The following is a 15,099-nucleotide window of genomic DNA, read 5'->3' as shown; positions in this document are numbered from 1 at the left end:
AGCTCTTGCTGGGAGACAGGCTCTATAAGAGTCCAAATCAGTGAGTAGCTGGAAGTAGAGTGATAGGTTACGCTTTAACTCAACTCAGTCAAGACCATGAAAACCACAGCCAAGAAACAAAACGGAATCAGGGTGGTAGGGAGTCCACGCAGCCAAAAAGTGTTTGAACAAACATTATGCATATGACCTCCTTACCTCTGCCACTAATTCCTAATTGGATGCAAACTTTAAACACCCCAGCAATGCTACATTTTTTACTTATGCACCTCCCAGATCACCATCTATGTCAGAGTCCACCGATATCCTGGGAGCTTTTCTGCCATCAGACTTATAATGCCTGACATTAACTTTTTAGTAAATGTGAAAAATCTCCATCTATACTAAAAATATCTGTTTTCTCCGGAGCCCTGCTGGTAGTCCGGCTCTGCTCAAGCCAAAACAGAGAAACTTCAGGGCCTATTTTGGCGCAATTGTTGATTCAGGAATGTGGCAGTTAAGGTGCCTTAACACTTAGCGATATTTTACATGACTTGCCCGATTCTGACGCATCATGATGACAAATCGTGTAAAATATGCCCAAATATTGAGTGTCCACTCACGATCACGATGTCGATGCACATCCTCGCAGGTCGTACATAGCATCTACAGATCTGCCGTGCTGTAGGGCAGATTTGCCAATCTGAGACACGATGCACTGGAAAAAGTTAAGGATGCACGATAGATCGTTTGTCACATTGGACACTTTTTACAGCAAATCGTGTGCAGGACTGCTGGGGGGGAGAGTTCAAGGGAAATCGTACACGATGTCAGATCGTGAGCACATCGCCAAGTGCGTAGGCACCTTTAGAGAGAAACATCTTCAAAAACTTATCTGTGACATTTGTCAGCAACATTTGCTGCAATTAGGACAGCTGGGGAGTATGGCTGAAATAATGAATTGAGGTTAAAAGTGGTTTACTGACCATTTGGAAATAGAGAAAGAAAAAAATATATTTAATGATTAATAAAAGAAAAATCTGAATAATCTTATTGTGGCATTTAAGGATGTTTTTGCATAAAGAGACATTTGATATGCCGATATACAAGTGTCATTAAAATAGGCACAAAACTAAGGGGGATTTCCCTGAAGGTTGCTGACAAACATCTTCAATCCTGTCTATGGGCTAGCAAATAAATAAAGCTCATACACCTATATAGGATTAGGATTGAACATTTACCACTAAGGCTGGAATTCAATTAGCCACGATAAGATGCTTTTCTGCAAAAAACGGCTTATCGTGTGAATTTGTACTTGCCACGCAATCCTATTAGCCACGACTTTTTGCGGGTGTGAATTCTCCACAGCATTTGCCGCAAAAAGTTTTCACCACTCTCTGAGTAGGTGAAAAGTTGTAGAAAACCCCTATTTATGGCTGAACATGAGGGCCGGTGCATACTTGCCAACTCTCCCTGATTTCCAGGGACACTCCCTGAAATAGCATCAATCTCCCTGACTCCCTGAAGAGTCTATCAATGTCCCTGATTGCACCTTAGCCCCATTATGTAGCTGGTATGTATGTACAGCCATGGCCAAAAGTTTTGAGAATGGCACAAGTATTGGTTTTCACAAAGTTTGCTGCTTCAGTGTTGTTAGACCTGTTTGTCATGTTACTATGGTTTACTGAAGTACAATCACAAGCATTTCATAAGTGTCAAAGGCTTTATTAACAATTACTTAAAGTTTATGCAAAGAGTCAATATTTGCAGTGTTGACTCTTCTTTTTCAAGACCTCTGCAATTCGCCCTGGAATGCTGTCAATCTACTTCTCTGCCACATACTGACTGATGGCCGCCCATTCTTGCCTAATCATTGCTTGGAGTCAGGGGCGTATCTACCCATTGGCCAGGATGGCACTCGCCAGGGGCACCGACCAAAGGGGGGGCGCCATCCATCAGTGCCACCCGTAGCCAAGGGGTGGACAAGTCCCTCGGCCCCACAAGTGTAGGGCAGACCACAGTGAGAGCGGTCTGCCCTACACCGTTTACAAACACACAGCCGCCAGTGGCGGCCGTGTGTTTGTAATAGCAGCCAGCTAATAAGAGTCAGACAGACTCTTCCATTGTCCACGAGGGAGCTGGCTGGAGCTCACTAATGAGCTCCGTGTGCCGTCTCCCCCCGCAGCATGTGATGGGAGAGACATCATACGTCATGACGTCTCTCCATGCAGGAGCGGCCGGGACTCAGAAGCAGACAGCGGCGGTCGCGTCAGGAGCGAGGATCAGGTAAGTTTTTTTTTTGTTCTTTGTGTGTGTGTGTGTGTGTGTTTGTAAGCCTGGCACTACAGGGGGGGCACTGAAATAGGGGGCGGCCGCTACTGGGGGCACTTTATGGGGGGTGCCCATTACTGGGGGCACTGTATAGGAGTGGCCACTACTGGGGGCAATTTATGGGGGTGGCCGCTACTAGGAGCACTGTATAGGGGTGGCCACTACTAGGGGCAATTTACGGGATGGGTGGCCACTACTGGGGGCACTGTATAGGGGTGGCAAATACTGGGGGCAATTTAGGGGGGTGACCACTACTGGGGGCATTATATAGGGGGGACTACTACTGGGGGCACTGTATAGGGGGGGACTACTACTGGGGTCTACTACTGGGGGGCACTGTATGGGGGGACTACTACTAGGGGCACTGTAAAGGGGGGCTACTACTGGGGGCACTGTATAGGGGGGGCTACTACTGGGGGCAATGCAGCATTGGGGGGATTACTAATAGGGGATTACTATTGAGGGCACTGCATAGGGGGCGGCGCCAGTCCATTACATTGCCAGGGGCGCTTGGATCACTAGATACACCCCTGCTTGGAGTTTGTCAGAATTTGTGGGTTTTTGATTGTCCACCCGCTTCTAGAGGATTGACCAGAAGTTCTCAATGGGATTAAGGTCTGGGGAGTTTCCTGGCCATGGACTCAAAATTCTTTATTCATGGCTGTGTTCTTAGGCAAAGTTGTGAGTGATCCCACTCCATTGGCTGAGAAGTAACCCCACACATGAATGGTCTCAGGATGATTTACTGTTGGCATGACACAGGACTGATGGTAGCGCTCACCTTTCCTTCTCCAGACAAGCGTGGGATGGGGAGTTGTGGGTGAGGGGGGCACCAGAACTGTTTCATGGGTCCGCGGCTAGGGCTGTCACTAGGGAGGAGTGGGACAGGGAGTTGTTGGTTGAGGGTGTGCGCCAGGACTGCTGCACAAGTCTGAGGCTAGGGCTGCCGCCAGGGAGGAGTGAGATGGAGAGTTGTGAGTGAGGGGGACACCGGACATGTCACACTGACATAAGAAGCTGCTGAGGAGCAGCGACAACAATGAGTAGGGACCATCCATATATAGACAGAGACGGCATCTGATGGTCTGACACGGAGATTCTCAGGTGCCGGGAAGAGGTGCCATGTATTGCATAGGCAAACGCAGGGGGGGGTTCCGTCTGCCTGGAAACCCCCCTCCCCAGTCCACACAGTGACCACAATAGAAATAGTAATATAATAGACTGTTACTATTGCTGCATGTTCCTCTCAGTATCACAAATGAAATAATTAGCACTACCTGTGGATCTATTAACATGTATCAGCCAGTAATAAATAACCTGTGCACCAACTAGAAGATCTGGAAAACATGCACTGTTAGAGATGCACTGCTATAGAGCCCAATATGTACATATATTTCCAGGGCAGTGCTAGGTTCTTCTGCTGCTCCTCCAGGCTCCCGGACTTACTCCAATAGTCTGGAATAGTGCCCACATCTAAAATAAATACATTCAGCTCAGGCAAGATGGCCCTACTGCTGCATCTAATGGCTTACTCTGATCACTGGTCCTGTATATGTTGGAATTATTACACACAATGTAAGACGCTTATTAAAGCTGGTTAAGTACTAATTCTGCCCTCTTCATTGACAGGCTACACTCACTCTAAAATTAAGCATTTGGAAACCCCCTTCTGGAAATCCTGAGTTTGCCACTGTATTGGGGCGGCCGTGACGGTACACACCAGGTACATAGTTACAGTCCTAAGTGGGATGAATATATTATGGGCAATGGAGGAGGTGCCTCCATTGTCTCCTATAGTTCTGCTCCTGTTTGGAACCCCTTGTAATACACAATATATGAGCAAGCCCTGAAAAATATCAGTGTCTTTTCATCAACAAGTAGATCTTACTAATTGCTTTGGGGCTTCTTTACATTTGGATGTGAGTCAGGTTTATGGCACGCCCTCCAGATGTAGCAGTACACGCGCACTTTACCGCCACGCTCTCAATTGCTTTCACAATTATCCTGAAATGCTTTTTTAAAGTAGGCAAGTATGACTTAGTGCAGAGCCACGGGGACAACTGAGTTAATGACTAATTAGGTAAAATGGGTTAATTGATGTGGACAGGTATATGGGGGTGCTATATGAGTGGGACAGGTGTTTCTGAGATTGCATGGGGGTATATGAGGCCTTTAAATGAATCAAATATATACTTATAGGCATTTTTATGCATCCCCAATTTAAAAAGAACATTTATTTTGCCAAAATACACTTGCTTTCTATCATTATTTCACTGTTTTATAAAAGCCATTTGACACTATTTAAGAACCTCAAATACTTTTATTATGGCCACTAAAACCCCTTTCACACAGAAAAGCAAATTACCGGGTAAAGCACTTTTACCCGGTAATTTGCTGATCAACACGGATCCTTTTTCTGTGTGAAAGGATCAACCCGGGTTGTAATTCCTGGGACTTTCGACAATTTCGACCTGGGTTGACTTATGTAATACCTCTTTTCCACCAAAAACCCAGGTCCGACCTGGGTTTTTGGTCATGGTTCTAACCCTGGTCAGACCCAGGTCAGACCCATTTACACTGCACCTTTGATCTGGGTTACTCCCAGGTCAGCCCTGGTCACACTAAACTCAGGTCTGCCCTGCTAAACCTGTGAGGTCATAAAAAGTGGGAGGTGAATGCTCCACAACCACCAATCAGCTAATTTTAGGCATGACCAAGGTCGGATAACCCGGGTTGCACCGTTTACACTGCACCATTACCTGGGTCCATCCTGGGTCCAACCCTGGTAGCTACCTGGGTTGGATTGCAGGGTCACTTGACCCAGGTTATTTTTCAGGGACCCTTTTACACTGAGCTGCGACCCGGGTAGACCCAGCAAAAACCCAGGTTTTTGCTCTGGTGTAAAAGGGGTATTATAGGATTGTGCAAAAAATGCGACCGGGCATAGCCGCGATTAGTGGTAAAGAAAAACGAAGGGTGGAAAAACTTAACATGCATTAAGTTGTCACTTTATCGCAGCTAGTTGAATTCCTCACTAAAGGTATATTCATTTTGGTATTGGATTAAACTCTTTTTTCATATACAGTATTCCTCGTTTGGGGAGATAAATGGAGTGATCAATCCCACTCCACTGAGGATTCATAGAAATGGAAGGTTTTATTACTGTCAAATACTATGAGGGTTAAATTTACTATGCACTGACTTGGTGATGGTTTGCCATTTTTTGTCGATTTTACAGTTCAAAAAATGTACTAAAGGCAAATCCGACAGGAAATTACAAACAAAACAAACTGTAGACAGCTATAGACCATTGGAGCAAACATTGATTATTTTCAATAGACAGCAATAGAAATGTATTAACCATTTTTTGGGGGTCCCGATTTCCCAAGGGTTTCCAGCCCTGGGCTGACCAGTTTGGGACTGGTTTATGTTATGGCAGGGGGACTCCACACTATGGGTCTCATTCAGACCTGCTCGCAAGCGCTGAGCGCTCACAAGCGGGTCGATGTTGAGGCCCTGCACACGCGCAGCGGCCGCACTGCGCGTGCGCAAGCCCCGGAGCAAGAAATTCTCTCTCTCCAGGGCTCACTACAAAAGTTTTGTAGGTGGGGTGGGGGGGTGGCTGGCCAAAAGGAGGCGTTCCCGGAGGAGCACCTGCCGTTTGGGGGCAGCCCCACTGACATCACGAGTAATGTCAGTGGTGAGCTTCCGGCTCTATTAGAGCCAATAGCTCACTGGGGCTTGCGGCAGACGAGACCCTACCACAAGGGTTTTGACTATCACGACCATCAACCTGGCCGCCCACAGCTTAGCGAGCAGCCAGGAGGCCGGATTTTAAAAAGGAAGCGGCCGCCCTCATTCAGAGCGAGCGCTCGCATTTTGAGAGCGGCTCTGAAGGAGGTCCTATGTGTTTCCTTGCTATAAGCCTAAACCCCCACAGCTGGTATAGACCTGTGCTGGTTTTGGAAGATAGGGGGAACTACAACACAGTTTTTTGCCTTGATTTTCCAAAACCAGCCCAGTCTGAGAGGTGAGAGGTCTGATGCTGGTTACTGAATTCTTAGAAGGGGGCACATTTTTTTTATTGACCATTTATACCCCTTTCACACTGAAACTTAAAATCCCGGCTAATTCACTTTTACCCGGTAATTTGCTAAACTACCCGGGATTTTTCCCTGTGTGAAAGGGTCATCCCTGGAGCAAATTCCCGGGTCTCCGACCCTGGTTTTTTCAGGGTCGTAGACCCGGGTTAATTCCCGGGTTGACCCTTTCACACAGGGAAAAAAACAGGTTGGTTAGCAAATTACCAGGTAATACCACTTTCAGACATAAAATGGCAAAAAACCCAGCATTTACCTGGCATTTTGTGTGCCAGGTTTTTCGCCATTTTCTGTAACCTAACAAAGCCTGCACAGATCATACTGATTTCTGAAGAACTCTGAATCCGCCGTAGATTGATGAAATATTAATAATTCTATTTGAAAGCAGAGTCTATCATAAAGGGGTCTATTCATCATCCCTTAATTTTTACAAAAGAGGGTGAAAATTAACTTTCCGCTACTTTTAAGGATCAGCGCCATTCATCAGCATGTAACGCAGGAGATATCACAGATGGAATCAGTATGGTTCAAATCCACACAGTGGAAGCCTGGCAGGGGTTAAGATCCAGACAGCGGATTAAGGTAAGTAACCCTAATCCTACCCCCCCAACCCTCCCTTAGGGGTGCCTAACTCTAACCTCCTCCCTAGTGGCTAATCTAACCCCCTTAAGTGCCTAATCCTAACCCACCGACCCTGCAGGCTAAACCTAAGCCTCCCGGGGGGGTGCCTAACCTTAATCCCCCCTTCCCCTAGCCTAAACCTAACTCTCCCGGGGGGGGGTGCCTAACCTTAAGTCCCCCCGGGAGCCCTAAAACCTAACCCTCCGCATCTGTCCGTGCCTGGCGCCCGGCTTACTTTCGTTCGGTATGCCAGGTGTCGGGCTCCCGGCGTAGGTCTAATTACAGGTGTCGGGATTTCGATACCTGTCATTAGTACCCTGCCGGGATTCGTCGGGAAACCGGTGGTCGGCATTTTGACCGTTGGCTTCCGGATTGCATCCCAACACAGATATCTCCTGCTTACAATTCTCCACCGATAATTTCCACAGTCCCAATACTTTAGTATGGGGACGAAGAAATTATGTAATTCATCAAGCTTCGATTAAGCATTTTTTTCGGAACTTGTGAGTGATACTGTATGCCACCCTGAGATGGCGTACAGTATCCAATAACATGCAAAAGCTGCCGGCAGCTTGTGCAGCAGAGGGATCTATTCAGAACCCTCTAGCTGTGTTTACTTTCCTCTGGCGGCTCCAGGCTGTCACAGGCTCCCTCCCCGTGCTGCGGGGCGCCGGAAGAAGCTTGTGGGAAGGGACAGACCAGCAGCGGTGGCCACGAGGGGACACACACCGGCGGCAGGTTATATATACCAGCAGCAGCGCAGCAGCAGTGTTGGGGGGCACCACTAACTGATCAGCAGCGGTGGCCGCGGGGTATGACGACACACCGATAGTAGGTTACATATACCAGCAGCAGCATCGGGGGGGCACCACTACCAGACCATCAGCGGTTGCCGCGAGGCAGGAGGAGGGGGCTGGGACGAGCACCGGTGGCCACGGAGGGGAGGGAGTATAGCTTCTGCCTACTCCCGGTCAGCATCCAGGCTCACCCGGCTCCCAGTCATCAGACTCTGCAGACTCTGGACCCCATATACTACTGAGATCACCCACTGGCTAAACAGAAGCACACACAGAGCTTTAACATTGTTGCCAGTAAGTAACTAGTTCAATTGTTACATTTTAATGCACTTTTATTAGTCTTGAACTAGTGTGACCTGCAGGCTTCGGTGGAGACAGCACAGATAAATTGGCAAAGTATAATTTTTCTGAAAAGCTGACTCCGCAAAAACAGCAGTTTGTGATACTTTTGTTAGGGAGGCACGCCCCTTGACAAAAAAATGTATAAATAAATCACTTATGGCGGTGCTGCACGCTGGGGAGGGGGGCGCTGTAAGCCCCCCAGCCCGGCGCTAAGCGGGGGGGACAACGATCAGTGTCATCGCTCCCCCCACAGCCATAGGAGGCTGCTCCAGTCTCACACTGCAGCCCAGCACAAGCTGTGTGCTGAGCTGCTGTGAGGGAGGGTGGGGGCCATGCTGGACCCGGGCTCCGCTAGGCTCCTCTAGCAAGCCCGGGTCTGGGTAAACTGTACCCGCTCCCCCCCTCTCGGCACCCATGCACACAGCAAGTGCAAAACATAATTATCACTAGTGATAATTATGTAATGATGAATAGGCCCCAAAGGGAGCAATATAATGGGATTTAGGGGGCTTATTCATCATCACTTAATTTTTACAAAGCAGGTGAAAATACACATTTTCACCTACAATTGTAAAAATTAAGTGTTCGGGCCATTCATCAATAAGGTAAAGCAGGAGATATCACAGATATCACCTACTTACCTTCAACTGGCGGAATGGCCCGCTGTCCCCATACACTAGTATTACAGATATCCCCTACTTACCTTCAACTGGCAAAATGGCCCGCTGTCCCCATACACTAGTATCACAGATATCCCCTGCTTACCTTCAACTGGCGGAATGGCCCGCTGTCCCCATACACTAGTATCACAGATATCCCCTGCTTACCTTCAACTGGCGGAATGGCCCGCTGTCCCCATACACTAGTATGGGGACAGAATTCATCAAGCTCTGAAAATACCATATTTTCGGAGCTTGAGTGCGAGAGCATTCGCCATCTTCAGATGGCGAATGCTCCTGTCCCGGGCTCGCAACCTGTTCCTTCCCTATGGAAAGAACTCCCGGGTTGCGAAGAGGGATCCTTTTGGATCCCTCCGCCCTTGTCCGTCTCCTTCCACCGGATGTCGGGGCTGTTTTGTAAGGGTTAGAAAAGTATTGTTATGCCAAGCTTGGGGGCTCAAAGATCACTTGAGGTAAATTCCCCGAAAACACCAGTTTTCGGGGGTTTACCTCAAATACTTAGTATTCCCCGAATGTATGAAGGAGGGATCGCAGCAGGTATCTCCGATACCTGCTGCGATCCCTCCATTGCCGCCGGCAGCCGCCTCCCCCATAGGTTTCTATGGGGGATGCGATGCTGCCAAATGTATCAATATTGGGAATGCTTCGCATTCCCGATATTGACCCCAGCAGCTAACGCCATCTGCAGATAGCGTTAGCCGCTGTGTCCTATGGGCACTTACCGCATTTTCAGCCGGCGGAGGGATCTCCCAGATCCCTCCGCCTGCAATGGGCGCCGCTCATGTGCAGCAGCCCGGAATGCGCTCCGGCCACATCGCAGGGACGGGCTCTTTTCGGAGCCCGTCTCCGTGCATGTGCCGGGTGATACATTCGGCCGGTATGATCGCATTTTGCAATGCGATTATGGGCGGTACTGCATGCCCTGATCGCATTGCAAAATGCGATCCTTAATAAATGGGCCCCTTGGAGAGCTACAATCCATGGGTTTATGAAAGGACTATACTTACCTTATGAAATCACAGGGTACATGGCACTGGTGACATTTCCCTGAAGCCTGTGCATGCACAGTAGAGAAATCAGTGGGAAAATTGTACCAAATCCATCTGTGCATATGCAGTAGTCTGCTCCATGCATGCTCTGGTAGAAAAGGGGGGCTGCATGGAGGCTGTACAAGGGCCCTCTCCTCTTTTAAACAGCTACTGCTACAATCCCATCATTCATTATTTACTAATGTGATGATAGTGTGCTTAGTGTATTTTCATGTTTTATACTCCTTTTCCCCAGCTAATATAAAAAAATCCCACAGAATAAGCACAGGTGGTAAAAAATACACGTGACATAGAAAAATTGCCATTTCTAGTACAGTTGAGCAATACCGATGTTTTCAGGGACAAATATTTTTTTACCCTTGGACTGTCCTAGTAAATTAGAGACAATTGGATACAACCACAGCTCAGCCCCTGCCTTGAACAGTTTAATCTGTTTGCTAACTGCTTGTCACAATAAAAAAACAGTGTTTACTCCTGGAACCTGAATAGTCTGGAATGATCAGAACACAGCATGTTTCAGGACAAGATAATGTTTGTAAAAATGTGCTGATTTGTATCTGGCTGCAACTGGTGACAAAGGTTGTCATCCTCTCTCCAAAAGGCCAACTAAAATGAAGTATATTTCCCTGCTACACTATAACGTTTCAGTTTCAGGAAAAAGGGCAGAATTAGTGAACAAAATGAAAACATCAGAGACGCACTTGTACATGGTTACCGACAGAGGACGCAGATCAGAATTGCATGAAGGTCCATGCAGTTGCGATGGGGGCTCCTGGATGGTGACTGGAGCTTTGGCTATCAGCAGGGCTGTCAACAGAAATCTCGAGGCCCGGTACACTGATGTCTCTGGTGGCCCCAAATTCTCACCATGACCCCTGATCCCGCACATCCCTCCCCTGCATGTGTGATATATGTGAAGCTTGAGAATGTTAACTAAAAGATATGCCAGCCTTTACATAAAGTAAAAATACACTGTGCCTTACCACACTGTCTCTCTGTCACTGATGATACAGGCTGTAATTCTTGTCCTCCGTCTCTTGCAAAGTCTTCTTGATGACAGTGCTGTGGATGCCTCAGGGGTAGGAGGGATGGTGTCTGCAGCCATCCATCCACAGTACTCATCACCTTCCTCAAATTCAGCCTCTCATCACGATCCTCAGCCCAGTAGCATCATCACCTTCCTCCGTTCCCAGCTCTCATCACCTATTGTTCCAGCCCCATCACCTTCCTCTACCCCCTTCACCTTTCTCCATCCCCAGTCCCATCACATTCCTCTGTCCCAGCCCGTGTCACCTTCTGCCTCCATCACCTTCCGTTGCCCATTCATCTTCCTCTATCCCCAGCCCCCATCACCTCCTCTGTCCCAAACCCCCATCACCTTCCTCTGCCCCAGCCTATCTCACCTTCCTCTGCCCCCAGCCCATGTCACCTTCTGCCCCCAGCCCCCATCACCTTCCTATACCCCTTCATCTTTCTCTATCACCAGCTCCCATCACCTTCTGCTGCCCCAAGCCTCTATCAGCTTCCTATGCCTTCAATTTCTTCCGTCCCCAGCACGTATTCCTCAGGCTCACCATGCGGTATCCACTTTCACTTCTATCTCTGCAGTCCACAGCGGCGCTGCCTGCCTGTCATGCGGTGACGTGACCTATTACGTCACACCGCCGCGTTGCTCACCTACATGTCAGGCCCGGCCCGGGCCACAGCTGAGCCACCCGGAAGAGCCCAGCACTGCCCGGGCCAGGCTACAGGGGACTAGGGGCTGGGCGGCCACTATGGGTCCCGGTGGCTGTGGGCCACTGGCTGGAACAGAGACCGCCGTCCACGGCCCCATTTTGTGCCAGTGCTTGTCCGGTCATCGGGGCCCCTCTTGACTTCGCGACCCGGTACGGGTGTCCCTGTAGTCCCCCCCTGACGCTAGGCCTGGCTATCAGCTACGGGCATGTCAGTGTTAGAGACTGCGTCGAAAGATGTAGCTCCACTGGCACTGGCGGCCTTGTACTATTGAGCAGTCATAAGGTTGCTCGAATGTTCAATAGCGCGGCCGATGTCTGAGCAATGGTACATCTATTTGCGCACATCTTCGGTTTAGAGCATGAGTCGGTAGGTGTCTCAGTAGGAAGCTCGATGGCTGCGGCATTAGCATAAATATGCAGTAGCGGCTGCAGCAAAAGTCGCGACTGCTACTGCACCTTCATCCACTCCTCAATCTTGAAATAATATTTTTTATTAAAACTAGTATTTGCCCAAGTCACATCTCATGTGGAGATGTGACTCGAGGTGGTGGGTTCAACTGAAACCAAGCCGAAGACTAAGAGAGGAGCCCCAGTGTTTGGCCTTTACATGGTGGATTTGTACCTGAAAGAGAATCCATCGTCATGACGCTCTCCTGAAGGGAGGAGCTGGAATTACAGCCAGTAAGTATTTGCAGAGTTGCAACACTGGGAAGCTAGTTTAGTGGAACAGAACCTCTATAATGCACTGATATGGGGCTCCTTCCCTTCTTCTGTTTGTCTGAGAAAAACAGACATAAAAACAGCTTGGGGTAATCCAGGCACCTCAGGGCCCACACACCCTTAGGTAGGAAACAGTTGCTTATGGAATTACCCAGCTCTGCAGTGAAAATTAATATTTCACTGAGGTGAATAGTTCCAGCCATACAAAAATTTTACTTCCATTTTTGCTGTATCTTTCTGCAGAATGTCATTCTATAATATTTGTACATTTAGATTGATTTATAACCTTTGAATGGTGCAGTGACTTACTCAGGCAGTTCATTCTATTCATAATCTTTGCGGTGTGCCTTTGCGGGCCCTGTTGGTGGAATGGGGGTATGGTCAAGCAGGGAGACGGCCCATGCCAACTTGACAAAATATTCAGTAGAAAAAAAATGTACCAGTGCCGGAGATATACAGAATTATATGTTAAATTGTATATTTTAATAAATGTATTAATTGCGCTCCCTTGGTGAATATCTCGTTATCTATCTTGTTTGTTCTTTGGTGCATTTGGCAAAACAAAATTGCCAAGCTGGAGCTGCATGTATTTAATTTCGGTGGACATACATAAGTTGGTGGCTTTGGTTTGTGCTAGGGTTTATTTTGTTGAAATAAATTAGCCTGCTACTGCGAAGCGGCTGCGTGCACTGACAGGGCTCAGTGCTCTGCCAACATGGTCAGCTCGGACCCCCATAGAAGCCCAGGCAGCTAGTACCCACATCTGGGAATGGGAACAATTGAGGCCAAATTCCTTTAGTGAAATGTGCAAAATGTATCTGCAAATAAAGGAATAAGGATAATAGGCTTGATTCAGTTGTGGACGCATGGCCGATATTTACGCAGATTGAGCAATTGTTAGCCATTGCGCATGCGTGTAAATCGCACTGCGCACGTGCAGCGATTGAATTGAGATTATTCTCAAACAGGGGATTCATTTGCATAGTGAGTGACAGGTAGTCAGTGTTTGGGGGAGGTCATGGGGGGCCCATAGAGAAATGCAGGCATCTGACTGGTTAATCACGGTTTTCTTGGAGTCCATAAATTAGCCACTGCGTCCTTGCTCTCAGGAGGAGAGTCCTCTGCGTAGCTGGATGGCCGCCTAACCAGTGTTCGATGTTTCCGAAGTTTCTGCTTTTGTGCGTGAGCGGTGGATGTAAGATGCTTTTAGTGTGCATCTTTAAGCACTGGACAGCGAGTCAGCCATACCATATTTTTACAATTACGTTCCATGAGAGATCGCAGCTGTGATGGCGTTTACCTCCATCTCTGAATCAGGCCCTCTGTTCTGGGGAATAATTTTGAAAGTTTGCTCATTACTATTGTTATTGCTGTATCAGCATTGTACTGTCTGCCACAACATGACCATATAAAGTTTATTGATTGTCAGCCTTTGAGGTTTTCCTTAAACATGATTCAACATCTTGGCACTGCTTGTATGTACATAGAAGGGTAACAAAGTCCACTTACAGCCAGTAAGTTTAACAGCCAGACATTTTAACTTGTCTGCAAATACTGATTACAAGTGACATAAAGGCTCTAGAGACCAGGCAGGTTTATAGGGTTGAATTATAAATGTGTACTCAGAATTAACTCTTTACTAGTCACAGTGCTTTCCCCATGTGACCAAACCTGGTACTTTAACTATATAGTGGTTAACTTAAGTTCCCAGGGTGGGCAGCGCTAAGTGCAGGGGCGTTCTACAGAACATGTACCTAATCAGTGACGTTAAATACCTATTTAGTGTTATTGGTACCCATAAAACTTTAACAATCTAGACAACAGCCCATAATGCTAACATCCACCTAGTTGTGTAGCCATGGCGGGTGCACACCTTGATGGCTATGATCAGCTATTAGGGGGCCTGTCACTGTATATTCTCTGGGCAAACCTGAGCACATATAGAGGTATGGCAGGTCCACAAATATTGCACTCTTGAAAATGACCCTAAGGGGTATATTTATTAAAGTGAGAGTTTTTAGAAGTGGAGATGTTGCCCATAGCAACCAATCAGATTCTAGCGATTATCTTCTAGAAGATGCTAGTTAAATGTTAAGTAGAATCTGATTGGTTGAATTTCTAAAAACTCTCACTTTAGTAAATATACCCCCAAACGTTATTTCTCTGTAATCTGACAAAATTTTGCCTTTCTATTTCAAAACATTAAGATTATTTTAAAATTTGGTGCAATGTGCACAAATGTGCTTTAAATTGAAAAGAGAAATAAACGTAACAAACATAAGCTAAAACAACAAAATGCTGGTATGCCAAATTATTACTTTACTCTTTGCAAAAATTGGGTATTCAGATAACAATTGATCAAAGTTTTGAAGCCCATCAGCCAATGCACAGTGATCTCTGCTGGTGTAAGAACCAGGGTTGTCTTAACAGCAGTGTGGGCCCTGGGCAAATTAATGCACTGGGGCCCCTACCCACCCATTCACGGGAAAAAAAATTAAATGGTCAATAAAATTAAACCCTCCTGCATGCCCATCAGACCTCTAACACATGCAGAGAGACTCTGTCTGACTGGTCTGAAGCCGGCAGATGAAGTGAAACTGGGACTGAGGTGTAGGGGGGCGGGTTGGTGGGCCCATACAAGCTTCGGGCCCTTGGGCAACTGCCCAACAAGCCCAATGGAAGAGATGGCCCTGGTAAGAACCCATAAGAAGAGGTCACCATGCAGTTATTTTGCTTTAACAATTTGA

At 47.4% G+C, this 15,099-nt stretch overlaps 1 protein-coding gene across 1 annotated transcript in view; it reads left to right on the top strand.

The window, feature by feature from the left end:
• The window catches only part of KCTD17 (potassium channel tetramerization domain containing 17), a 95,020-nt gene that overhangs the window by 3,345 nt on the left and 76,576 nt on the right, over window positions 1-15,099 (top strand). The gene's annotated exons all lie outside the window — the stretch shown is intronic.

The sequence above is a fragment of the Taudactylus pleione genome, unplaced genomic scaffold (assembly GCF_031769625.1).
Source record: "Taudactylus pleione unplaced genomic scaffold, aTauple2 ptg000726l, whole genome shotgun sequence".
Taxonomy (NCBI): Eukaryota; Metazoa; Chordata; class Amphibia; order Anura; family Myobatrachidae; genus Taudactylus; species Taudactylus pleione.
Note: the sequence above shows the minus strand (reverse complement) of the source record. Positions and strands in the feature narration are given on the sequence as shown.